The sequence below is a fragment of the Nipponia nippon genome, unplaced genomic scaffold, assembly GCF_047370975.1.
Source record: "Nipponia nippon isolate SJK-2023a ecotype South Korea unplaced genomic scaffold, ASM4737097v1 scaffold_34, whole genome shotgun sequence".
Classification (NCBI taxonomy): Eukaryota; Metazoa; Chordata; class Aves; order Pelecaniformes; family Threskiornithidae; genus Nipponia; species Nipponia nippon.
In genome coordinates, this window is record NW_028262352.1 from 3651767 (window position 1) to 3679016 (window position 27250).

The 27250-nt window shown below is 45.6% G+C and overlaps 1 protein-coding gene and 2 long non-coding RNA genes across 13 annotated transcripts in view; 2 read left to right on the top strand and 1 right to left on the bottom strand.

Moving 5' to 3' along the window:
- Positions 1–6165, top strand: part of LOC148054113 (uncharacterized) — a 46688-nt gene extending 40523 nt beyond the window's left edge. For all 5 annotated transcript variants that reach the window (XR_015707663.1, XR_015707666.1, XR_015707664.1 and 2 more), the window contains one exon: positions 4215–6165. This is a non-coding gene — a long non-coding RNA (uncharacterized LOC148054113). The remainder of the gene's footprint in view (positions 1–4214) is intronic.
- A 455-nt stretch (positions 6166–6620) lies between these two features.
- LOC148054114 (uncharacterized) lies at positions 6621–9946 on the bottom strand. Of its 2 annotated transcripts, none has more exons than XR_015707662.1 (3): positions 7870–9946; positions 7642–7788; positions 6621–7216 (listed from the first exon to the last, which is right to left on the bottom strand). It is a non-coding gene; the product is annotated as an uncharacterized LOC148054114 (long non-coding RNA). The 2 variants fall into 2 exon arrangements; XR_015707661.1 differs by having other exon boundaries at positions 7668–7788; positions 7870–9945.
- A 1170-nt stretch (positions 9947–11116) lies between these two features.
- The window catches only part of LOC104010122 (polycomb group RING finger protein 3), a 114130-nt gene continuing 97996 nt past the window's right edge, over positions 11117–27250 (top strand). Inside the window, exon 1 of one of the 6 annotated variants that reach the window (XM_087770891.1) lies at positions 11117–11479. The gene's annotated coding sequence lies outside the window, so the exon portion shown is untranslated. The other 5 variants (XM_087770890.1, XM_087770895.1, XM_087770897.1 and 2 more) reach the window with 5 other exon arrangements.

The following is a 27250-nucleotide window of genomic DNA, read 5'->3' on the forward strand; positions in this document are numbered from 1 at the left end:
ATCCAAAACAGGTGATATAGTCATATATGGAAAGTGCACAAGCCTGAATTATAGTGCGCTCACAGCTTCCATGTTTTTTTTTGGGGGGGGGGGGGGTATTTGGGGGGGCGGGGCTGTCACCTTATCTTCATCCTTCTTGACCTTTCAGTCTTAATTTCACATTTTAAATCAGGGGAAAAAGAAATCAATCAGCCTACCTTTTCTTTAGTGTCAGCAAACCTATGCGCCTCTTGAAGAACTAGTCAAGACACCTCTTGAAGAAGTAGCCAGCTTTTGTTTGACAATAGCATCCTCCCGACATTCTTCTCAGGGTTGGCATTCAATTATCCTTCCTAACTCAGAAGAATTTGTCAGAAAGTCAGGGTTGTCTTACTAGAAAAGTAGTTTGCAAATAGAACTTTTGAAGTGTTTTTTAGCATGTGACAATGTTTTTTATTTATTGAGTAACTCTCCTTTGGGACTATTATGAAATGTGTAGTTATGGCCAGAAGAATGATCAATGTGACAAAAATTAGAGTTGCCTTATTCAACAATTTGTTCCAGATGTGACTTCAGAACAGTTTAAGTGGCAAAATGAATTTTTTAATCATCAGTTGTTCTGCTGAAACAAAAAAAAGCCAAGATACATACAACTGGAATCCAGTCCAAGTGCTGTCAACTCCAAGCAGATTCACTTACAAAGAGCCTGAATTCTGATATCACTATAGAAGGATTGGACATTTTTTTTTCTTCCACCTTTTGTTTCTTTATGAAAGGTCACTTTGAGTTGTGACTGCACTAGCAGGTAGGAAAGTTGTTCAAAAGAGTAGCTTTTTTTCCCCCTCGGAGAGGATTCTTCTTTCTTTGCACTTCAAAGTGGTGATAAAGCTGAAAGAAACATATAAAAAAACCGAAACATCTTAAAACAAGAGCCCAGAACAACTGTACTAGGAATGTCAACAAACTATACTTAGGTTTTCAAACAAAATAAAAATGTTTCAATTTAAACCAGATCTTTTTAATTTCTTGTAGAAATAATGAAAAAAATATGAATATAAAACAATTGTAATTTTCCTTCATATATATATATCAAGTAGTACTCATAGCCAAGTATTGTACATGAAATAGATTTCCTTATAAACTCTTCATAGAATCCTAGAATATCTCCAGTTGAAAGGGACCCATAAGGATCACCAAGTCCAACTCCCTGCTACTCGCAGGACTACATAAAACTAAACCATATGACTAAGAGCATCGTCCAGACGCTCCTTGAACTCTGACAGGCTTGGTGCCATGACCACTTCCCTGGGGAGCCTGTTCCAGTGACCGACCACCCTCTCAGTGAAGAACCTTTTCCTAATGTCCAATCTGAACTTCCCCTGACGCAGCTTCATTCCATTTCCTCATGTCCTATCGCTGGTCACCAGAGAGAGGAGATCAGCACCTCCTCCTCCGCTGCCCCTCTTGAGGAAGTTGTAGACTGCAATGAGGTCACCCCTCAGCCTTCTCTTCTCCAAGCTGAACAGGCCAAGTGACCTCAGCTGTTCCTAAGTCTTGCCCTTGAGACCTTTCACCCACTTGACTTCTGACACTTTGGGATTGCCTGATCCTGCATTCTTAAGAGATGGGTCTTAAAAAGTGACCAGCATTCATAGACCCCAATACCTTCAAAAGCAGATTCCCGGGGACCTTACTAACTAGCTCCTTCAGCAGCCCAAAGTCTGCTCTCCCCATATCCAGGGTCAAAGTTTTGCTGGCAGTTTTTCTCCTATCGCCAACTATTTGAAACTCAACTACTTCATGGTCACTGTGACCAAGACAGCTACCAATCACCACTTTGCCCATGAAACCCTCTCTGTTTACAAACAACAAATCTAGGAGGGCACTTTTCCTAGCCGGCTCCCTTAGTACTTGCACCAAGAAGTTATCATCTTCAACGTGCTTCAGGAATTTCCTGGACCTGTTTGTGTCTGCTGTATGATATTCCCAGCTGACGTCTGGGAAGTTAAAATCCCCCATAAGGACAAGGGCAGCTGATCTAGAGATATCCCTTAATTCCCTATAGAATAATTCATTGGTGTCATCATCCTGGCTGAGTGGTCGATAGTAGAATCCCACAATTTCTGCTTTATTTGCTTTCCCTTTAATCCTTACCCAGAGGCTCTCAACCGTGTCATCGCCAACTGCAAGTGCCATACAATCCAACCCCCTCTTACATACAGCACCACCCCCCACCTCACCTGCCCTGCTGTCGTGGTTTAACCCCAGCCAGCAACTAAGCACCACGCAGCCGCTCGCTCACTCCCTGCCAGTGGGATGGGGGAGAGAATCAGAAGGGTAAAAGGGAGAAAACTCGTGGGTTGAGATGAGAACAGTTTAATAATTGAAGTAAAATAAAATAGAACAGTTAAATAGGCAAAGCAAAAACCGTGCACGCAAACAAAGCAAAACAAGGAATTCATTCACTACTTCCCATTGGCAGGCAGGTGTTCAGCCATCCCCAGGAAAGCAGGGCTCCATCACATGTAATGGTTACTTGGGAAGACAAACGCCATCACGCCCAATGTCCCCCCCTTCCTTCTTCTTCCCCCAGCTTATATACTGAGCATGACGTCACATAGTATGGAATAGCCCTTTGGCCAGTCTGGGTCAGCACCCCCCTTCCCCCCCCCCCCGCCCCGGCTGTGCCCCTTCCCAGCTTCTTGTGCACCCAGCAGAGCAGGGGAAGCTGAAAAGTCCTTGACCAGTGTGAGCGCCACTTAGCACCTATTTAGCAACACTAAGCACTACTTAGCAAGAACCAAAGCATCAGTGTATCATCGACATTGTTCTCATCCTAAACCCAAAACACAGCCCCATACCGGCTACCAAGACTTAACTCTAAAGTTAACTCTAAAAAATACTCTATCCCAGCTGAAACCAGGACACCTGCCTATCCCTCCTGAAGAGCCTATAACCATCCATCAGGGCTCACCAGTCACAGGACTCATCCCACCAGGATTCGCTTATGCCAATGATGTCATAGCTCTGGGACTGAGCCAAAGCTTCTAGCTCCTCTTGTTTATTCTTCATGCTGCGCACATTAGCGTAGAGACATGATTGAATAAGGCAATGCTCTTTTACAGTGTGGCAAAATCTATGGAATTTAAGTTATAATTGTGATATAGGGAGGAAATTCAAGTTTGCCCTATAGTTGCAATTATGGTACAGCTGAATATCAGAGCTGTGCTTGTGTGTATACGTGGTGGGCCTAGTCATTAATTCCTGGGTGGTCCAGGAACTCCCCAGCTTGTCTGTGCCTAGATAAGACAATGGATTGATTTGAGACAAGGTGATTGTGAATCTGCATAGAAGTTCAGTCAACAAATCAACTAATAGCTACAGGATCACTCTCTGGGTGGGTGGGATTCTGGACAGCCCAGGTGGTTCCCCCAGGCAGCTCCTGCTGTGCATAGGACAAATGATAGGCACTACTTCTATGCTTCAGTGTGTTGATTAACACCCTAGGTGGAGAATTTGGCAGTCTGAGTGATTCCCCCCAGTTAGTTCCTGCTGTAGAGAAAGGAATTGACTGAACTGTACGTAAATAAGATAATTTTAAATAGCCATTTGTATTGGGGTTGACATGGCAAGGTTTTGGTGGTGGGGTCTGCAGAGGTAGCCTCTGTGCCAGATATAGCCAGTTCCAGCCAGCTCAGCAATGGACTGTAGTGATCCTGACTGAAAGACCATGGTACATTGAGGAGTTAGTGATCCACATAACAGTTAACCCAAGTACACCCAGACCTGTGCTGTGCTGCACTACACGTACATGGCCTTCAGGCCTGTGTTGTGCTGCACATAGTCCTTCGCCACAGGATAAACTCAGCCACCTCATTGCAACACAGGAGCCTGCAGGCAGCTCCCACTCAGTACCATCGATTATGTCACATGCATGACCTTACCTTTATCTAACAGTGCAGCAAGAAGTTCTCGTGAACATAATTTCTGTTTGACTGTAGATATGATATAGAGCTGTTTCCTTGTAAGAAAATCCCATAATAGCTTGAAAGACCAAAAGGGAAGAATCTCTGCTATGGACAGTGACTGCATGGTATGCTGCATGTTGGTTGGAGTCCTGTTCAATGCTACACTGCTCAGGGCTCCCAACATGTAAAGGGGCATACGATTATCTATGCTATTCTCTCCTTACAGTGTTAAACCTAATAAATAGTATTTTAAATTATACCTTACAGAATCTTACGGGGATTGTAATGGACCAGCATGTCCTGGTGCAAAACATGGACTCACCGCAGGCCAAAGGAAAGCCAGTCAGAGAAGCTGATGATGCCTCTGTGAAAACAAATTTAAGAAAGGGTAAAAAACGCTGCACAGGCAGTGAGGAGTGAGGAAAAAAAAAGTGAGAGAAACAATCCTGAAGACACCAAGGTCAGAGAAGAAGGAGGGGGAGGAGGTGCTTCAGGCACTGTAGCAGATATTTCCCTGCAGCCCATGGAGAGGGCCATGCTGGAGCAGATATCCACACTGCAGCCCATGGAGGACCCCATGCCAGAGCAGGTGGATATGCTCTGAAGGAAGATGCAGCCCATGGAGAGCCCACATAGGAGCAGGCTCTCCTGACAGGAACTGTGGCCTGTGAAGAAGACCCACACTGGAGATTTTCTTGAAAGACTGCAGCCCATGGGATGGACCTACACTGGGGCAGGGGAAAAGTGTGAGGAGGAAGGAGCAGCAGAGATGAAGTGTTATGAACTGATGGCAACCCCCCATTTCCCATCCCCCCTGTGCTGCTGGGAGTGGTGGCAGGGAGGAGGCAGAGGAGTCAGGATTCGGAATGAAGGAGTGAAGTTGAGCCTGGGAAAAAAAGGGGGGGTGGGGGGAAGGTGTTTTAGTTTTTGGCTTTGTTTCTCACCATCCTATTTTTAATTGGCAATAAATTGAATTAAGTAATGCTATGTGGCATGAGCTCAACCTCAGTTCCTGCTTTGCAAATTTGTCCTCATGCTTTGTCTTTCAGCAGGGCTTTCAGTTGAAGTGTTTGACTTATGCAACCCAATGAAAAACTGCAAATATCTTGTCACCAGCATTCCCAGCTCCTGTTTAAGTTTCATTGTAACTGGTGGACTACTTAAAGCTCCAACTTAAAGAAGTATGTGATTATTTGGGGGAGGATGTTAAAAAAACAAACAACCTATATGCTTCTGGAGAAAACTTTGGAATATGATATGGCTTTAAACACTGAAATCTGAAAGCATAAGAATTGTCCAGAATGTAAATCTTATTTATTAATCTCATTATTTTGAAAAATTCAACTCATCTTTACAGTCTGGGGAATGTTGGTACTGTTAGGAATTGGACATCCATTTTCTGGACTTAAAATGTGAGCGTGTCTTGGAGATGATGTGAGCTGTTTCTGAAGTCTAGACCTGTGGATGGGGGAGTATTTGGGTCCTAGAGAATCTAGGAAGTTGGTGGGTTGCATGTGTGAGTTTAATGTTGGGAGATTGTTCTGGTGCCTTTTTGTGCTGTGAATAGAGGACTAGAGAGTCCTGTGTGTGGAGGTTGTTGGTGGAGAAAACCTGTTGGTGGGTTGTGCAGGGTTTATTCCTGTGTAAATAAGGGTGTTGGTGGGCTGTGGCAGTGAGATCTTTCCTTCTATATCGCAATATTGTATATTGCACCCTCAGTAAGTTTGCAGACGACACCGAGTTGGGCGGAAGTGTTGATCTGCCTGAAGGTAAGAAGGTCCTACAGAGGGACCTGGACAGGCTGGATCGATGGGCCCAGGCCAACTGCATGAGGTTCAACAAGGCTAAGTGCCTGGTCCTGCACTTGGGTCACAACAACCCCAGGCAATGCTACAGGCTTGGGGAAGAGTGGCTGGAGAGCTGCCTGTCAGAAAAAGGACCTGGGGGTGTTGGTTGACAGCTGGCTGAACACCAGCCAGCAGTGTGCCCAGGTGGCCAAGAGGGCCAATGGCATCCTGGCCTGTATGAGGAATAGTGTGGCCAGCAGGACCAGGGAGGTGATAGTGCCCCTGTACTCGGCCCTGGTGAGGCCGCACCTCGAGTACTGTGTTGACTTTTTGGCCCCTCACTCCAAGAAAGACACTGAGGTGCTGGAGAGTGTCCAAAGAAGGGCAATGAAGTTGGTGAAGGGTCTAGAGCACAAGTCTTACGAGGAGCAGCTGAGGGAGCTGGGGTTGTTTAGCCTGGAGAAGAGGAGGCTGAGGGGAAACCTTATTGCTCTCTACAACTACCTGAAAGGAGGTTGTGGCAAGGTGGGGGTCAGTCTCTTCTCCCAAGTAACAAGCGACAGGACAAGAGGAAATGGGCTCAAGTTGTGCCAGGGGAGATTTAGATTGGATATTAGGAAAAATTTCTTCACAGAGAGAGTGGTTAGGCATTGGAACATACTGCCCAGGGAGGTGGTACAATCACAGCCCCTGGAAGCATTCAAAAAACATGTGGATGTGGTGCTTAGGGACATGGTTTAGAGGTGGACCAGGCAGTTAGGTTAACAGGTTGGACTTGATGATCTCAGAGGTCCTTTCCAACTGTAGCATTCGTTACATATCAAGGTTATACCGGCGGATCTCCAGCCGACCCGGGCTGGGGAAGAAACAGTCAGCACACACAGTGTGGGTGTTCAGCTTCAATGTTTATTGCGCAGTAGTTTACCTTTATACCCCCAGCAGTAGGCGTGTCATGTTATAAGGGGCGGAGACAAGGGAGGGTTGACCCTTAACTCTTTCCGTACAGCGCGTGATCTTCCGGTCGCCAGCCCTTATCTTTACTACATTTCCCCCTCCCTTAGCTCCAGTAGCTCTGGATCTCGCTGGGAAAGCTGCGCGTAAAATAATCGATATGTGGTAAGACTTCTTAATATACGACTCCTAGAATGCATAATTAAGCGTAACAGACAGGGTAATAGCACAACAAGGTCAAGAACAAGTAACAAGACTATGAGCCCGGTTATTAAAAGTTTGGGCGTTATTAACATTCCAGTTTTGTAAGCCTGGGATAGTGGAGCTCTGGTTTGACTTGTGGCAGCAACTGTCCTCCTTATCGCTAGTGAAGTAGGGGGTGAACAATAGACAGGTAGAGGCTTGTCCAATAGCCGGCATATACAGAGACGCATCCGTTATGTTCATGGATTTTGCCCAATCCAGCCAGTAGTTCGTCACGGCTCCCTCATTGCTCCCCCACACCATCAGGATGCATAGGGAAATGGTAACCTGTCAAGATAAGACTCAATAAATTGATTAATGTTTATACGGTCGAATATTTCGACTGGGTACCCATTCTAGCGTCCCTTTCTCGGTTTGCACACACACATACCCACGTCCCAGGCAACGGAGGGAATACGGGCCATTCCATTGACAGGTTTGCAGGTCCCGTACTTGAACCAAAGGGTAAGGCCCTTCGTTCTCATCGAGCCGGAAATGTGCCTGGGTTGCAGTCTGGGTTTTATAGGTGTTCCCTCAAATGGTATGATTTAAGGTAATTAGTGCCGTCGTCAACAGACACTGTGCCCGAAATAAGGGAGGGCCAAGGGGAGGGGGAACCCCTGTTCCTGGGCTTATCTTTTCCCCCTCCCTAAGTCGGTCGAGTAACCCTTTTAATGTGCGATGCGCGCGTTCCACAATGCTTTGGCCCGTACTGTTGTAGGGAATGCCATGACTCAACTGAATATCCCAGCGCGCGCAAAAGTCCTTTGTCTTCTTGCTGACATATGCCGCTCCATTATCTGTTTTAATTTTTTGTGGGATGCCAAGTTGCGCCATACAGTCCTGCCAATGTAAAATAACTGCGAGAGCATTTTGTTTAGCATGCATAGTCGCTAAAATAACTCCACTGCAGGTATCAACTGTGACATGCAGATACTTACGTGGATTAAAGGGTTCATAAATCATAACATCAGACTGCCATATTTGGTTGGGCTGCAACCCTCGAGGGTTTACCCCTGCCTCCCAGAGGGGACCTTTGGAACACACAGGACAAGCAGCAATCACAGAGCGAGCATCTTGCAAAGTAATACCAGTTCGCTTTCCCACTGCCCCAGGGGTAAGGGGTCCCTCTGGTAGCTCAGGTATCACTGGCAGTGCCGGGGGAGCCCTACCACCCCCCCTACATGTCGTCAGCCGTGACACCGGTTCTCCTTGTTCCTCAGATCTTTTTCTGCGCTCTGCTCTCTGTGTGTCCAGCACCCGTCGATCACTGGGATGCAACGGGGCGTCCTCAGAAGGTGATGGTGTCTTGCCCTCCTTTTCTCCTTCCCGCCATCTTCCTTCACATAGTTCGCAATACCGCTGGGATCCCACATTGGCCCCCGGGACCCAATCCAGCAACCTATCAGTCAGCTCCCTTTCCACACATTGTTGCAACTCGCCCCAGGGGTACTGAGGAGGTGTCGGATCTGCCGGTGCAGAAGGTGCCGAAGGTTCCGTGGGTGGCTGCTCTAGACTCCCCACTCGTAATGGGAACACCTTTCCCGACTCCTTTGTTCCCGCTGCGCCATAGCCTCCCTGCGCCTCCCCTTCCTCCGTTGGCTCAGTCCCCAGTAACGACGGCCCCGTCTGTGCCCCACAGGCCACCCCTTCAACTCGAGTTCACACTGGAGTTCCAGCCTGTCCAGTACAGCAGTACAGAAAAACAGCAGAGATGCCCTGGCCATCTGCCAGCCCAGGCACATGGCCATTGCTGTTATCAAAACGTTCCCAGGCACAGCGGAGTAAGATGATAAGCAGTTCAGCAGTACAGCAAGCAGAGAAAGCAAAAAGCAGCCACTAACGAGCATTAGACTCTAATATACAGTAAGGCAAGCAAGCCCCGTGGCAAGCACAGAAACCTGCCGATTAATAGCTAAACAGCAATACCTGCTATAACTTCGATCTAGCACGTTCCAATTAAATCTGTCGTTGTCTCGAACCCTTTGTACCCTATATTGGGCGCCAAAAAAACTGTCGTGGTTTAACCTCAGCTAGCAACTAAGCACTACGCAGCCGCTTGCTCACTCCCCCCCGGTGGGATGGGGGAGAGAATCGGAAGAGTAAAAGTGAGAAAACTCATGGGTTGAGATAAAGACAGTTTAATGGGTAAAGCAAAAGCCGCATGCGCAAGCAAAGCAAAGCAAGGAATTCATTCACTACTTCCCATAGGCAGGCAGGTGTTCAGCCATCCCCAGGAAAGCAGGGCTCCATCATGTGTAACGGTTACTTGGGAAGACAAACGCCATCACTCCAAACGTCCCCCCCTTCCTTCTTCTTCCCCCAGCTTTATATTGCTGAGCATGATATCATATGGTATGGCATAGCCCTTTGGCCAGTCTGGGTCAGCCCCCCCTGGCTGTGCTCCCTCCCAGCCAGCCTGTGTCCCCTCCGAGACTAAACCCGTTGGCTTTTCGTTGCCAGGAACTTCATGCCCCATCAGCGCGCTACGTGCGGCAAGCCAGCACCGCTTTGCCACAAACCCCTTCTTGAGCACCCTTTCTACTGTTCCCCAGGCACGAAGCTGGTCACTGGCTCCTCCAACATTGCTTATGATCACTTCTGTCAGCTCATTGCATATTTTCCCCCAATTTGGGGTGTCCAAAAACTTCTGTGGGAGCGCCGAGCACTCCCCGGCGTAGCATCCATTGGATGCGGTCGCCCGTGGGCCTTTTCCTTATCGCCCCATCCTCGCCCACCTCCGTCGCTACCGACTTTAGTACCTTTACGAGTTCTGCGAGCTCCATCGCTGCTGCCTGCAGCCGATCACGTCGGGGTCACCACTATGTAGCGTTCGTTACATATCAAGGTTATACCAGCGGATCTCCAGCCGACCCGGGCTGGGGAAGGAACAGTCAGCACACACAGTGTAGGTGTTCAGCTTCAATGTTTACTGCGCTGGGGAAGGAACAGCCAGCACACGCAGTGTAGGTGTTCAGCTTCAATGTTTACTGCGCAGTAGTTTACCTTTATACCCCCAGCAGTAGGCGTGTCATGTTATAAGGGGCGGAGACAAGGGAGGGTCGACCCTTAACTCTTTCCGTACAGCGCGTGATCTTCCGGTCGCCAGCCCTTATCTTTACTACATCCAACTTTAACAATTCTATGATTCTATGATTCTATGATTGTAAGAGTGTTTGTCCTCCCAATATGTGAGGGAGATGTTAGAAGGGTCATGCAGAAAATGTCTGTCCCTGTTTATCACATCATTTGTGACAGTGATGAGTGTCCCTATCTGTGGAAATGTGCAGATGTGGGGAGGATTGTTCTGGGGTGCTTGTCTTTGCATGTGGAGAAGGTACAGGTTTGGGGGAAGCAGTGCCAGTGGTGCCTGCCCCTGCGTGTGAAGAAGGCTAAATGGGATAGGGGAAAAGCATGCATTGCATAAGGGCTATTTCTGGGTAAATTCACCCCTCACCCAAACTCTCTCATCTTGACAAAAAGATAGCATACAAGGATGCTACCTGAAAAAAGTGTGCATGCATGAGGGAGCAATACTGGGCTAGGAATCCCACAGGGGCCACCCTAGGGAGAAACACAGAGTACAACAGAGAGGTATCCTCCACCCCGAGCTTAGGGTGGTGTCCTGGTTTCGGCTGGGATAGAGTTGATTTTCTTCCCAGTAGCTGGTATAGTGCTGTGTTTTGGATTTAGGATGAGAATAATGTTGATAACACACTGATGGTTTAGTTGTTGCTAAGTAGTGCTTACACTGGTCAAGGACTTCTCAGCTTCCCAGGCTCTGCCCAGTGCACAAGAAGCTGGGAGGGGGCACAGCCAGGACAGCTGACCCAGACTGGCCAAAGGGCTCTGCCATACCGTATGACGTCATGCTCAGTATATAAGGTGGGGGGAGTTGGCCGGGGGGCAGTGATCGCTGCTCGGGGATGGGCTGGGCATCGGTCGGTGAGCAATTGTAGAGTGTATCACTTGCTTTGTATATTATTATTGTATTATTATTACTACTACTATTACTACTATTCTATTTTATTTTACTTCAGTTATTAAACTGTTCTTATCTCAACCCACGAGTTTTCTCCCTTTTACCTTTCGATTCTCTTCCCCATCCCACCGGAAAGACACTGCTCCCCTTTCACCACACGCATAACGGAGTGGGATTGGAGGAATGGATGACGCGAAACCAATCCCATATCTCGAGAGAGGCAAGGATATAGATCTGAGCGTATGTGTACACACAGTGCGCATGCACCATATGCATGACACGCTCACTCGGCTTCATTCGGTCCGCACTCGGCTATTTCCGTCTCTTTGTTTTAAACTCTGAGTCGGAATATTGGGAGGGGAGGAGGAAGGACAGAAAATATATTTTTCTTTTTTTTTTTTTTTTTTTTTGAGGGGGTAGGGAAAAAATAAAAGGGGAACTGGAAGGAAAAGGGGACGGGAATCAACCCCTTGAAGATAAAAGATTCTTGCTCCTCCCCCTTCTCTTAGCGGCCGGGCACAGCGTAGCTCATCTTCTTTTCTGTTGCCGTCGCTGCCGTTTGTTGACAGGTCAGTCTGCCGCCCTCCGGTGCTGGGGGGGGAGCGGGATAGACACGACACGACACGACACCAGGTTGGGTGTGGGCGTGGGCAGGTTGTGCGTGAACTTTTTCTGATGCAGAAAATGCACGTTATTGTCTCGGTGGGTTCGATGTTTCTTCCCCCCCCCCCCCCCCCAAACCCCCTTCCTTTTTCGTGCTTAAGGGTAGCTTTTGCCCACCAAGGGGAAAGGTGTCTTTTCCTTTAAAAAAAAAACCCCACACATTTTTTCTCCCCCCACCTTTTTCCCCCTTCTGTTTTCACCCCTCCCTTTCCTATTCCAACTATTAAGCTTCCTGGCTTCTGGAGGAGTGGTAACGATTCTTTTTTTCCGGGTGCCTGGTTTGTGTGTCCCTGCGTTCTGCCAGCAGACTTTTGTCTTCAGGTTTGCATGGAGACCTCGCATTACTGTGGGTTGGCTTAGGTGTGTAGCTCAGCAGGGTGATAAGGAACGTTTGTGGAGAGGTGGTGGTGGGGTTTGGATGAGAGCTGTCTTGAGTCGCGTTCAGAAAACTCCCTCCACCCCTATTAATGGTTTTGCATTGATTAAACCCCCACTGTTGGAAGGGGGAGGGAATGTGTCTCTAGTCAGAATGGAGTGGGCGTATTCCTTGCTAAATTACCTCAGTTATACAGATGTGGGGTTTTGATGCTGTGTATGGCTTAGGTTTTCAAGTCCTGTGAGAAGTAGGAATTGAAATAGCACTGATAGATTAAAAAAGGAATGTTTGTGGTTTGTATTGTTCCCCCCCCCCCCGAGTATTTGTTGATTTGTCTTCTACTACCAAGTTCTGTTTATTTTCTACAAATGTTGAATTTGTCAGTGAGTTGTGGTGCTATGGAATAACGTGGTAGTCAGTCTCTTGTTGAAAAGTAATTGATTTCGCTTCAGAAGGTCCTATGAAGAAACTGCAGGAGACAATACTTTAATGCTATGGTTGTATAATACTTGGATGCTCTTTGCTAGTTCACATATATTTTTGTTTCGGGAAATGTTGTATACTCTATAACTCTGTGTATGCATAATCTCAAGTCAGTTTAGTCATTTTTTTTGCCCTCTGGATGTGAAATATGGATGACTGAGAAACCTAGACCTAGAAATTATGTTTGATTACCCATGTGTACTCTAGAATGTTCCTTTAGAAGTGTTTTGCTTTGGTATTTTTTCAGGAGTCCTACATAATTGTCTACCTATGTTTCTTAGAATTGAAGTTGTGGATGAGAAGGTTAAAATAAAAAAAAAATAATCAGATGCTATTTAAACACAACGTTCGTTCTGTCTTTGAAATCTCATGTGCATAACGATCCTTCTGGACTAAAGTAATTTTAGACCAAAATGTTGGATTCTCCAGGAAGCTACTTCGGGAATATATTAAAAATATTTGCATGGAAACTTTAAGGTAGATATGATCTGTAAAGTGGATGTACATTTTGACAAACACTGCAAATGTAATGAGATCTTGCAAGAATGCGAGCGTAGAATATTCCTGTTTGTTTATATGTGTATATATAACTCTTCATCCTTTTATATTGGGATAGTGGTCTGACTGGTACATAGTTTAAAAGACAGAGATACTAAATGGAAGCCTTTATCAGCAGTATTTGGTGATGCAACAGATTTCAGAATGTTGATATTTTTAAATGTCCCGTGGTTTAAACTGTTTCCTTTTTGATTTTACTAGTAAAAAGGGTTAAGTAACAGTTCAAACTACCCCCTTGTGCTGGGATAGGTACTCCCATCAGGTTTGAAGGGACACCAGAGAAAACTGACTTAGGAACGTCAGACTAGAATGTCTGATGGAAATAAGTCAACAGCTGGAAAGACACTGCCCAATTTCAGAATCTATTACTTGGTACAGGACTTGTATTGGAGCCCTGTCTCTAGGGTAAATTAATAATTTTAATAAAAGACATGTTTTGGGAAGATGAAAGTCAAGGCTCACAGACTTTGTTCTGAATGTACTTGCTATGCTGAAGTAATTAATACAATCAAAGGGTGGAGAGGGTGGGGTTGCATTGCATTAAACCCCCCCCTTGCTGTTGTGATATGTACTGTTGTGTTTGATTGAAACAGATACTGTATGCAGCAGTTCTTACTGTAGTCTATTTGAAGAGCTGAGGAAAAACTTGCTGCTCTTCTTCAAATCAGGTTTCTGTTAAGTTAATCTTGAGAAGAAATACTTCTGTATTTAAACTGCTAGCGTATAAAATATTCCCAGTGGTGAGAGCTTAGGAGATGGAAAAAGTTTATTTGCTATTGAAGATTTGAATGAAACTTGTCACTACAAAGGTCTGAAAGTCTTACAGGCATGTTGCAGGACAGAATAAAAGAGCAATGATTTGACAGGTAATGCCATTTTCCTTTTTCTACCAGGAAGATAACTTCATTTAAAGTGAAAGTTGAGTTGAGTTGGTTCTGAGGGGTAAATTCTGTCTGAATGACTGATTATTTAATTAAAAAAAAATAAATCTTGTTTTTTAGCTTCGTTAGCATGTAAACTCTAAAATGTCTTCTTTCATAGAGTTCAAGAGTCTGTAGGAATAGATATGTCTACTTCAGAGAACTTGATTTTTTTTTTTTTTGAAACCTACCTTGTATAGTAAGAGCTTGTCAAATTGCACTTGCTTTTTGAAGCACTTGACATGTTCTTTTTAGAGATTATTCTTTATAGTGGCAAATGTAATTCTCAGATGTTGTCTCTAGGTACAGGCTAGTTGAAAAAAGTGAATTTGCCATGAGCAGTTTACTTCATTTAGAAAGGTATAGTTAAATAACTGTTATCATTAGGGGCTTCTTAAAAACAAAACAAAAAAAAACCAACAAAAAAACCCCAAACCAAACCCAAAAACAACTGCAAACAAATAAAACCCCCAAACAAAACCCTGCCCCCAAACACACAGACTCACTCACTCACTCTTTCCCCCCCCCAGCCATTCATAGTCAACCTGTCGTTCCTCATACTTGTGAATGATTTGTGCTATGTTTTGCAGAGGGATAAAGAAATCAAATTCCTACATGTTTTCTTGAAAATAATAATAAAAATAAATTGATGGCTGAATAAACGTAGATAAGGGACCTAAATAAGTGTGTGAGACAGTATGGTGAGCTCAAGACTTACCTGTTCTGATTAGCTTTTGGCAACCAGTCGTGTAGCAATGATTGCCTCTCGCCCAGCTTGTAGTTAGGTGATGTGGAGTCAGCTGGGGAAAGCGTTGAGGAGACTTGGGTGAGAACTGCAGATATCAAGGGTATGTTGGTTGTTACTATGATTGAGGAAAGTAAAGGCACAAATGCAACGGAAACCAGGCTCTGTTAGTTCTATTACTCATGGAACAACTTGTTTGCATAGATGAAAAATGATTGAGTTTGTTTAAAGTGATGGGAAGGGAATTCACTATACCCTCATATGTTTGGGTTGCTGTTAAACATTTTAACCTTGTGACTGACGCTAACATTAAAACTGACTATGTAAAAACGCTTATTTTGGTGGCAATAACTACCATTATTAGGTGAAATTGAGGGTGTATTTGTTTTGTGAATAGCATAGTATGGTGGGAAACATTTGCATGTGTGTTGGGGAATGTGTGCTGTGCAGTATGTGCTTAAGAGTAATTTTTTTTTCAGGTTACTGGAACAAAGATTTAACTGCTGGTTTGTAAATGATTATTTAGTTCATAAATAAAACTGAGAATTTTTTTTTCCACCCTTATGTATTGCCATGGTTTAACCCCAGCTGGCAACTAAGCACCACACAGCCACTTGCTCACTTCCTCCCCTCCCGTGGGATGGGGGAGAATTGGAAGGGTAAAAGTAAGAAACTCACTTCCAGCCTACTCACTGGCAGGACAGTGTGAGGAGCAGAAAAGGCCTTGACTCTGTGTAAGCACTGCTCAGCAATAACTAAAACATCCCTGTATTATCAACACTGTTTCCAGCACAAATCTAAAGCATAGCCCCATACAAGCTACTAGGAAGAAATTTAACTGTATCCCAGCCAAAACCAGTACATGTATAATAAGACAGTGCATGATATTCTGTCTTCAGTAGATCATTTATCTATTGTAATGTTGTTGGATACACTAAGAATCTCATGACTGTGAGATTGTTGGCTATCTTCTCGTGTCATGTGCATGCAAATATTAATCTAAAAGTATAAATAAATAATAGGAACCATTTATACTTTATAAATGGTTCCTATTTAATTATTCCTATATAAACCCAAAACACCCCCACAAAACAAAAACAAACAAACAAACAAAAAAAAAACAAACCACCCTATAGCCTGCAAAAACTACAATGGCCAGGGTTAATTACTTTTTTTGTAAGGTGTTGTCCTTATACAATCCCTCCCCACCCCCTAATTTGGCACCTGAAAGAACAAGGTAAAAAGTATGAGCCAACTGGCTAACTACAAATGTTCATTACTTAGGATGTACTGTATTATGTATAGATAGCATTTTGTGGAGAGCAGGCGCCATTTACTAGTTGAAATATACAGACTGATATAATGGAAGCTGTGAGTCGATTACTTGGAATAGTTTTGGCAATACAGTGCTCTTCAGCTAACTTATTAGGAGAATTTGTGGCATATTGTTTTTATTACATTAAGTTTATTTGTCGTATTTAACAGCAGTTATCTGTAGGCTTGACTTGTGGAATGGAAACTTTGAAATCTTATGGCCTATTTTGTTCATTTCAAATTACTTTACCTCCAAAACATTAAGGCATAGAGACTGTTTGAAGTCACGATTGTATTCTCAGAGTTTAGGGCCAGAATGGACTGAGATTTTTGTCTGACTGCCTGTGTATCAAACCATTAACTTCCACACAGTTGCCCTTGCATTGAACAAAACTGCTTTTGACAAAAATGTGAACTGTCCTAGATAAAAGGAATCTGGTCTTGATTTGAGGATTCTAAGGATGCAGGATCTATGGGGTTTTTGTTTGCTTGTTCCAATAGTTAATCATGCTAATTGCTGAAAACATATACCTATTTTCTAATGCAAATTGGCATCTGATTCCAAACCCTAACTCCTGTTATGCTTTTATCTGCTAGCTAGAGTCTTTTAATACTTTGTTTTCACTTTGTGAAGGTGCTGTGGCACACCACAGTTGACCTCCCAGTTGTCTCTCTTTGATAACTAAACAGATGGTTCTCTCTGTGAGGCATTTTGCGTACCTGAATTTTATTTTGAACTCTTTTCCTTCTGTGTTATTTTTGATTTTTTTTTTTTAAAGTATGGATTCCAGAGCTGTATATGGTGTCTGACTGATTCTGTCTGCACCAATGAGATATCTCTCTTGACTCATTATTCCCCTGACTTATACAGCCAATAATTACATTAGCCCTTCTTGCTTCAGTATCATGCTGGCTGATTAATCACTGACTTCTAAATACTTTTTTTAATTGAATCCTCTTTTTTTGGGGGGGAAAGGGGCAGGCAAATATAACCTTGCCACTTGTTAAACGTGTTAAGTGCTCACCAATCCTAGAACATATTGTCCCCAAATGCAGGTGCCTGCCGCTGTGTGCGTGCTGCCCCACCCCCAGGATCCTGCACTTGAGGGGAAAAGTTTTACTGTGTCCATGAGGGAACTGGGTGGTTAAAGTATACATTGCAAATAATACCTGTCTGGTGAAAAGCTAAAATATTTAAGTTATTTTTGGAAGCAATAAGTGTGGATGTTTTCTTTGTTGAATGAGGTATATAACTGTGGTGGGTTAACTTTGGCTGGCTGCCAGGTGCCCACCAAGCCACTCTCTCACTCCTCCTCAGCAGGAGAGGGGGAGAAAATAAGATGAAAAGCACATAGGTCAGGATAAGGACAGGGATATCACTTGCCAATTACCATCACAGGCAATACAGACTAGGGGAGAATTAACTTATTGCCAATTAATAACAGAGTAGGATAGTGAGAAACAAAACTAAAACCACCTTCCCCCTCTACACCCCTTTCTTCCCAGGCTTACCTTCACTCCTGACTATCCTACCTCCTCCTCCCATGAGTGGCACGGTGGGGTGGGGGTTGTGTTCAATTCATAACACCTCATCTCTGCTGCTCCTTCCTCCTCGCACTGTTCCCCTGCTCCAGCATGGGGTCCCTCTCAGAGAATACAGTCCTTAAAGAACTGTTCCAGCATGGGCCCTTTCCATCCTGTTCTGTGGGGTACAGTCCTTCAGGAACAGACTGCTCCAGCGTGGGTCCTCCACAGCTGCAGTTTCTGGTAGAAAGCCTGCTCCGGCATGGATTCTTCTCCATGGGCTGTGGTTCCTGCCAGGAGCCTCCTCCAGCTTGGGGTCTTCTGTGGGCTGCAGTGATGTGGTGCTCGGTGGGCTGCAGGGGGACAACCTGAATCACCATGGTCTTTTCCATGGGCTGCAGGGGAATCTCTGCTCCAGCACCTGGAGCACCTCCTCCCCCTCCTTCTTCACTGACCTTGGTTTCTGCAGGGTTGTTCCTCTCACGTTTTTCTCACTCTTCTCCCTTGCAGCTGCTGTATAGGGTTTTTTACCCTTTTAAAAAAAAAAAAAATCTTATCACAGAGGTGCCACCAGCTTTGCTGACTGAACTGGTTCTGTCTGACATGGGGGCAGCCCCTGGTGTTTTCTCACAGAAGCCACCCCTGTAGCCCCGCCCCTGCCAAACCTTGCCACATAAACCCAATATTCTTTCCCACAGCCATAGGCAAAGGGAGCTCCTGCCACCACCTGCCCTCTCTGTGTGACACTTACCTCAAAACAGTTTCCCATTCATGGGCCTATCGGCTAGTTCTTCTGGTTTACGTGGTTGGGGGGGGGGGGGGAATCCCTTGGGGGCTTTTCCTTGTTGTCTTTATGCACATGTTGTTCTGAAGTTGGTGTTTTGTCCTGGTTTTCCTTTTTAAGAGTTTTGCCTGCATCTTTAAGCACAGTACAAAGTCCAGAAGCTGCCCCAATAATATTGCATGGTCATCCTGTTGGGCTGGGACTGGATGCAGGAGGCCTCTCAGTCTGGCTCACAGGATTGGTCTCTTCTTTGCATGGGGTGGAGATTGTGAAGGGGCCCCTAGATGGGCCTCCTAGGAGGGGTCCATAGCCCTCAGGCATGTTCCAACTTGTTTGTGCCCAAACCCCCTATTCCCCCCCTTTTTGGCATTCCCCCCAAGCCCAAACATGTTACAGCTTGTTCAGCAGACTGAAAAAAGTTTGTTCAGCAGACTTTTAAAAGGTGTTTTTTAAGTTTATTTAGTTTAATTACTTTCTGTTCACATTTAAACTTTAATTTTTAATAATTTTTATGGATATATATATACACACCTGTATATAGAGTATCTATCTACTTGTGTGTGTGTATAGATATAAAAAAATATGTTCTACATCTATGTATAAATAATATATATAACGTGCAAATATACAAGATGTATAGATACATGGAAATGTATATGTTTTTATATGTGAGCACTTTGGGGTCCAAAAGAAATGGGCAGTCAATCAGAGGATGCTCTGAGATCACATGGGTATACCAGTGTCAAAAATGGCAACCAGCCAATCGCAGGGCAACACAGAAACACTTGGATTCATGACATTGTCTAAAAAAGTGGCCTTAGCTTATGTAGTAGGAGTGGAGCTTCCAGGTCTGACGTAGACATACAAACAACAATGTCTACGTAGACATAGACAGACAACCCTGCAGATGCCAAGGTCAGTGAAGAAGGAGGGGAGGAGGCACTTCAGGCGCTGGAGCAGAGATTCCCCTGCAGCCTGTGGAGAAGAAAATGGTGATGCAGGTTGTCCCCCTGCAGCCCATGGAGAGCCCATGCTGGAGCAAGCTCCTGGCAGGAACTACGACCTGTGGAGAGGAGCCCATGCAGGAACAGGTTTTCTGGCAGGACCTGTGACCCCATGGGGGACCCATGCTGGAGTAGTCAGTTCCTGAAGGACTGCAGCCCATAGGAAGGACTGTATTGTGTGGGAGGGACCCCACACGAGAGCAGGGGAAGAGCATGAGAAGGAAGGAGTGGCAGAGATAAAGCATTATGAACTGACTGCAATCCCCATCCCCCTGTGCTGCTTTGGAGGAGGTAGAAGAGTCAGGAGTGAAGGTGAGCCTGGGAAGAAGGGAGGGGTGGGAGGAAGGTGTTTTTTAGATTTGTTCTTATTTCTCACTGTCCTACTTTGTTACAATAAATTGGCAATAAATTAAATTAATTTCCCCAAGTCGTGTGTGTTTTGCCCATGACGGTAATTGGTAAGTCCTTATCTCGACCCACAAGCCTTTTGCCGTATTTTCTCTCCTATTTCTTTCTGTCCTATTGATGGAGGGGAGCGATAGAGTGGCTTGGTGGGCACCTGGTGAACAGCCGAGGTCAACCCACCAGAGAGAGCTAGCTGTAAGACTGTTATGGGATGCAGGCTTGTGCTATATGTGTTTTCTTCTCCTTTGGTCATTGGTAACATTATAGGACATTGGGAAAAGCTCCAACTAAGCGAGGAGGGAGAAGACAGAAATGTACTGTGAAGTGCTTGCATTCCTGCCCAGGTCTGCAGCAGTCAAAGAAAGGAGAAGGGGTATAGAAAGGAGAGCAGTGTTCAAGGGGAAAAAAAGATAGAGGCTGGAGAAGCCTGACTGGTGATCGGCACCCCTCATACCCTGTTAATAAAGTTTCTCTGTGCATGGGTTAAATTCATTGTTCAGTGTTTTATTTTGTGCATGTGCGTAGTAGTGGTGTGTCGGTAGACGTGGCATAGATTAATTTTATTAAAAGACATTTATAGTGTTCTGGAGGAGGCAGGAAGCTCTGGAGGTTTTAGAAGAAACAAGGTGAGTGTGGCAGAGGTGGATGCTCCATGGCAGGCAGACTTGGTGGATAGGCAACAGTTTTCCAAACACAACAATGGTGTTAAGTACTTCTTAACAGTGATTGACAGACACATTATCAAAGCATGTCTGGGCCATTGGTCTAAAAGGCAAAATGGGTTCTGAAATAGCTGGAGATTTTAAAACCATTTTTAGTAGGGGGCCCATGCCTCAGAAGTTACAGATAGACTGAAGAAATAAATTTCTAAGCAAGCCTTTAAAGAAGCATTTAAAGCAGTATGATGTTTACTGCTTTGTTACTAATAATGAAGTAAAAGTCTCTGCTTATAGAGGGTTTAAAGAGGATGCTCGAAACAAAGATATTTTGCAGCACGTGACGCTCTTGACTACATTGATGTGTTGTTGGAGTTTATAAAGAGCTATAGCCATAGCTTTCACAGAAGTGTCAGAACCAGGCCTGTGGATGTGAACTCTTTAAACTCTGCGAGGGTTTGGAAAAATGTATGTGGGGGCGTATTTAAAATGAGAGAATCTGCACCTCTGCTCAGAAAGGGAGACCAGGTGGAGGTGCTCAACACAGCTCAAAATGGATGAAAAGCCTTACACTGTATCCTACAACAGAGGACCTAGCACAGTGGGCAGGCACGTGGCAGTGGGCAGGTGTGCGGCAGCATGGTGACCACCCAGTGAAAAGCGGTGTCCTCTGCTTCTCCTGAGCTTCTAGCACCCAGTAGAACCAATGCAGCCACACAGACAGAGCTCCTGTCAGAGCATGCGACCACCCAGGCTTCAGATTGCGGGGGGTGTGCGCAAGGATATTCCTGGAGATATAGAGGGTGATAGCAAGCAAGCCTGTGGGAGGTGTGACCAGGTAGATGAACTACTCTGCCTGGTGGCTTCAGGAGGAGGTGGGCTGACTGAGGAGCATCCGAGAGTCTGAGAAGGAGACCAACCAATGGAGCTGTGCTCTGCCATCTCTGGTACACACGTGCCAACTCAGCATGGCCACTACGGAGGTAGGTCCAAGATCTGTTTTGTGCCAGGAGGAAGGCAGCGTTACAAGGGATAGGGAGGAGTGGAAGCAGGTTACTGCACGGAGCTGTAAGAGGAACCCCTCCTTACCCTCTCAGCTACCTTTACAGAATAGGTATGAGGCTCTGGGTATGGTAGACAAAGTGCGTAATGAGATAGGAGGAACCTGTGCAAGCACCGTCACCAAGGTCAACCAACCCCTCGCAACAAGACCTGCATTAAGACCAGTGCCAAGAAGAAACAACGGCGAGTTATGGTCGTAGGTGACTCCCTCCTGAGCAGAATGGAGGCACCCATTTGCAGATCGGACCCTCTTTTCAGGGAAGTTTGCTGCCTCCCTGGGGCCCGAATCAGGGATGTCACCAGATGACTGATGAGCTTAGTACAGCCTTTGGACTATTACCCACTCTGGCTCTTTCATGTGGGTACTAATGACGTTGCAACAAGAAGTCCAAGGTTGATCAAAAGAGATTTCAGGGCCCTGGGAAGAATGCTAAAAGATTTGGGAGCACAGGCAGTGTTTTCCTCAATCCTCCCAGTAATGGGGAGAGACTTTGGAAGAAGCAAGCGTGCCCATGACGTCAATACCTGGCTCCAGGACTGGTGCCTCTGCCAGAACTTTGGTTTTTATAACCATGGAAGAGTGAGTCTTTGAGGCACAAGGTATGCTGGGGCCTGACAGGATCCACCTGTTCCTTCCCGATGGGGGAAAAGCTTCTTTGCTCGTAAGCTGGCGGGACTGATTGAGAAGGCTTTAAACTAGAATCGATGGGGGAAGGGGATACCAACAGGAGAGCTGAAGGTAAGCCAAGGGTTGGTATGGCATTGCCTGAGGGTGGCAATGCTAATGGGAGCATTTACGCTGCTCCGGAGGGCTTAGGAGCCCATCTGAAATGCTTGTACACCAACACACACGGTATGAGAAACAAACAGGATGAACCGGAAGGCAGTGGTCAGTTCTCAGAGCTATGATGTCATTGGTATTAGTGAGACTTGGTGGAATGAGTCCCACGACTGGAGTGCTGGGATGGAGGGCTATAGGCTGTTCAGGAAGGATAGGCAGGGCAGGCGAGGCAGAGGAGTTGCACTGTATGCAAGGGAGAGGTTTGATTGTACAGCCCTTACAGTTAGCGGTGATGTGGTGGAGAGCCTCTGGGTGAGGATTAGGGGGATGGAAAACAAAGGAGATGTTGCAGTGGGTGTCTACTGCCCAGCCAGGATGATAGCACTGATGAGTTACTCTATAGGCAATTAGGAGAAATCTCTGGATCGGTAGCCCTTGTCCTTACGGGAGATTCCAACTTCCCAGACATCAACTGGGAATACCATACTGCTGTGCCAAGCAGGTCTGGGAAATTCCTGAAGTATGTTGAAGATAATGTCTTGTCACAAGTACTCTGTGAGCCAACTAGGAAAGAGGCCCTCCTAGGCTTGTTGTTTGTGAATAGAGAAGGACTCGTGGGAGATGTGATGGTAGGTGGCTGTCTTGGCCACAATGATCACAAAATGGTTGAGTTTAAAATTTTCAGTGTAATGAGAAAAAAGGACAGCAGAGTTGCTACCCTGGACTTCAAGAGAGCAAACTTTAAGCTATTCGGGGAGCTACTTAGCAGAGTCCCCTGGGAATCTGCTTTTGAAGGCTTAGGAGTCCACGAGTGCTGGTCAGTTTTTAAGAACCACCTTTTAGAAGCACAGGAGCAGGCAATTCCAGTGTGTCAGAAGTCAAGCAAGCGGGGCAGAAGACCAGCTTGGCTGAAGAGGGAACTCCTCAAGGAGCTCAAGAGGAAAAAGAAACTGTATGATCTCTGGGAGCAAGGTCAGGCTTTGCAGGAAGATTCCAGAGCCATGGTTCGTATACGCAGGGAGAAGACATGAAAGGCCAAAGCTGAACTAGAGTTGAAACTGGCCAGTGTTGTGTCAGACAACAAGAAGGGCTTTTTTAAGTACCTTAATAGCAAGAGGAGTTCTAAGGAAAACATTGGACTGATATTTGTTGAAGATGGTCACCTGACAAATAGGAATGAAGAAAAAGCGGAGGCATTCAATGCTTTTTTTTTTTTGCCTCAGTCTTTAATAATACTGATAGATCTTGGGCTGCCCGGTCCCCTGAGTCAGAGGACCACGAGTGTGGGAACAGTGACTTTCCATTTGTGGACACTGAAATTGTAAGGGACCAGCTGTATCAGCTGAATGTTCGTAAATCCATGGGGCCTGATGGGATTCATCCCAGAGTACTGAAGGAGCTAGCGGCTGTTACAGCAGGACCCCTCTTGATCATCAACTAAAGGTCTTGGGAGATCCCCGCTGACTGGAAGCTAGCCAATGTTATTCCACTTTACAAGAAGGGCGTGAGGGAAGACCCGAGGACCTACAGACCTGTTAGTCTAACCTCAGTACCTGGAAAAATTATGGAGAAGATCATCCTGGGTGCTATTGAAAGGCATTTAAAGAACAGTGCGATCATCAGGCACAGTCTTTCAAGTTGTCCAGCTGTGAGATGAGCAGGTACACGGTGCACTGGGTGAAGAACTGGCTGAAGGGCAGAGCTCAAAGTGTTGTAGAGAATGGGGCTACATCTGGCTGGCGGCCAGTCACCAGTGGCGTTCCTCAGGACTCAATTCTAGGGCCAGTTCTGTTCAATATTTTTATCAGTGATCTGGATGCAGGAGTTGAATGCACCCTTAGTAAGTTTGCTGATGATACTAAACTGGGAGGTGCTGTTGACTCTTTCAAGGGACAAGAGGCCTTGCAGAGGGATCTGGATAGATTGGAGCAATTGGGCAATGAATGCTAGATTCTGCACCTGGGACGGAGTAACACCAGACACAAGTATAGTTTGGGAGAGGAGGGGCTGGAGAGCAGCCCTGCAGAAAGGGATCTAGGGGTGCTGGTCGACAACAGGCTCAATATGAGTCAGCAGTGTGCCCTGGCAGCCAAGAGGGCAAACCGCATCCTGGGGTGCGTCAAACACAGTATAACCAGCCGGTCAAAAGAGGTGATTATCCCGCTGTATTTAGTACTAGTGTGGCCTCACCTTGGGTACTGTGGGCAGTTCTGAGCCCCACAATTTAAAAAGGATGCTAAGGTCCTTGAATGCGTCCAGAGGAGGGCAACAAAGCTGGTGAAAGGGCTGGAAGACATGTCCTTTGAGGAGTGGCCAGGGACTTGTCTAGTTTGGAGAAGACAGGCTCCCTGGTTCCACTGCCTATGGATTTCCTTTTTACGCTTTAGTTTGACCAGGAGGTCCTTACTAGACAAGACCAGGGCTTGTCTAGTTTGGAGAAAAGGAGGCTGAGGGGCGACCTCATTGCTCTCTACAGCTTCCTGAGGAAGGGAAGGTGAGACGGAGGTGCTGATCTCTTCTCCCTGGTATCCTGTGACGGGATGCGTGGGAATGGCTCAAAGCTGCATCAGGGGAGGTTTAGACTGGACATTAGGAAGCATTTCTTTACCAAGAGGGTGGTTAAACACTGGAACAGTTCCTAGAGAGGTGGTCGATGCCCCATGCCTGTCAGTGTTTAACCAGTGTCCTGGTTTCGGCTGGGATAGAGTTAATTTTCTTCCTAGTAGCTTGTAATAGTGCTGTGTTTTGGATTTAGCATGAGAATAATGTTGATAACACACTGATGTTTTAGTTGTTGCTAAGTAGTGCTTACACTAGTCAAGGACTTCTCAGCTTCCCCTGCTCTGCCAGGTGCACAAGAAGCTGGGAGGGGGCACAGCCAGGACAGCTGACCCAGACTGGCCAAAGGGCTGTTCCATACCGTATGACGTCATGCTCAGTATATAAGCTGGGGAGTTGGCCAGGGGGCAGTGATCACTGCATGGGGACAGGCTGGGCATCAGTCAGCGGGTGGTGAGCAGTTGCATTGTGCATCACTTGTTTTGTATATTCTTTTATCATCATCATTATTATTAATATTATTAATTTCTCTTGCTCTGCTGTCCTATTAAACTGTCTTTATCTCAACCCATGGGTTTTACTTTTTTTTTTTTTTTTTCCTCCAATTGTCTCCTCCATCCCAACGGAGGATGAGGGAGGGTGAGCGAGCGGCTGTGTGGTGCTCAGTTGCCAACTGGGGTTAAACCATGATAGAGGCATGTGGACAATGCCCTTAATAATATGCTTTAATGCTTCATCCGCCCTGAGGTGGTCAGGCAGTTGGACTAGATGATTGTTGTAGGTCACTTCCAACTGAAATAGTCTCTCGTCTCTCTCCTCTCGTCTCTTCTCTCTACATATACACACTACAAGTCACTATGAATTACAATTGCTTGTGCTCCCCACCCATGTTGAATTTGTGCAACTGCATCATTAAGGTGATGTTGCCAGCCGTGATATGGGGAGGCAGTTGTTGAGATTTTGGACTCACTGGTCCAAGTGCGAATTCATAGTTGAGTTTTAAGAAGTCCATTCAATTGGTCAATAACATCATTGTACTGAGGATGATAAGGGATGTGGAAAATCCACCTAATTCCTCAAGCTTCAGCCAATCTCTGTATATCTTTACTTTGAAAATGTGATCCATTGTCTGATTGAAACTCAGAGGGTAGGGGTAGGTGTGTAAACCATTGTTCTAATCCAAAAATTATGTATTTTGCGCTAGCTTGAAGGCACAGATAGGCCATACCTAAACCGCTGATAATCTCTACCCTGGTTAAAATGTATTCCCATTTAATTGGAGTTCAGGGTAGTGGTCCTAAAAAGTCACAAGGACCACAAGTATTTACCTTCCCTCAAATTGGCCCATTGTTGCCCAGTCAAAAATTTGGCTCAGGCTTCTGCACGGAAAGGGCAGCTAACTACAAAGTCTAGGCATTGTACTTTGGAGTTGAGCCACCCTTGGAGGCCAACCTGTCGCTATAAATTCAGGGCACCTGTATGTCCTAAGCAGTCACGTAGCCAACCCAGCATCTTGTGAACAGACGTGGAGAGAGTATATATGTTATGTGAAAGAACAATGTAACTGTTCTTTATAGGTTCTTTAGTCAAGTGATCTACTTCATGGTTCCACCTGGATCCTAGATCTGTGCATTTCGTATGTGCTGATACATGCCTTATTTGAAGAGTATTCCCATCATCCTGCTTCGCTCTAGCTATTAAATAGAGCTGTTCCCACAGTTCTTTCCCCAGACTTCCCATCCTTCAACTTTCCAGTATGGGAGCCAATACTGCATAGGAATGAGTATATATTGTGCCAACACCCCATTTGGCAGCTAACGCTACCACCTGGAGCTCAGCCAATTGAACTAATCCCTCTGTCTCTTTTGTTTCAGATGTCCTGTCCAAGGGGTGCTAGAGGGCAGTCCTTCCCTTCCATTCTCCTTTAACCATTTTAGCTGATCCATCTGTAAAACAGACATTAGACCAAACCTTGCTATCCTTTTGTAAATCAGATGGGGGTAGCACATTTTGAATGGGTGAGGGCAGCATATCAAGGGGTGGCTTGGCACCCCCTTGCCATCAGATATTGTACTCTACCAATTTCCCTGTAAGTCCCGTTTTCCCCTCAACCTAGTCGCAATGTGCTATGTATATTACCATCCCCTGGATTTTACTGGAGTGTGCAATTCCCTGAGGACTCTCCGATTCTTTTGAGGATGGGGAACGGGGTCTGTATTTCTAAGGGTACATCTAATGTGATGGGTTCATTATCTAATAGGGCTACATAAGTAGCCAGCAGCGATTTTTCCCAGGGTGAATAATGTGATTGTGAACCTTGCCACCCCTTTGACCCAAACAGTATGGGAGTTAATTGGGCCTTATCGGGAGCTTGTTGCCACAATCCCCATTGATATCCTTTTTCTTTTCTGCGAGTCCTATATGCAAGCTAAAGGAGGCCCCTGGTATTATTTGGCTCATAGCCTGATATTCTAAAACATTGCATATTAATAAACAAAGTGTCTCT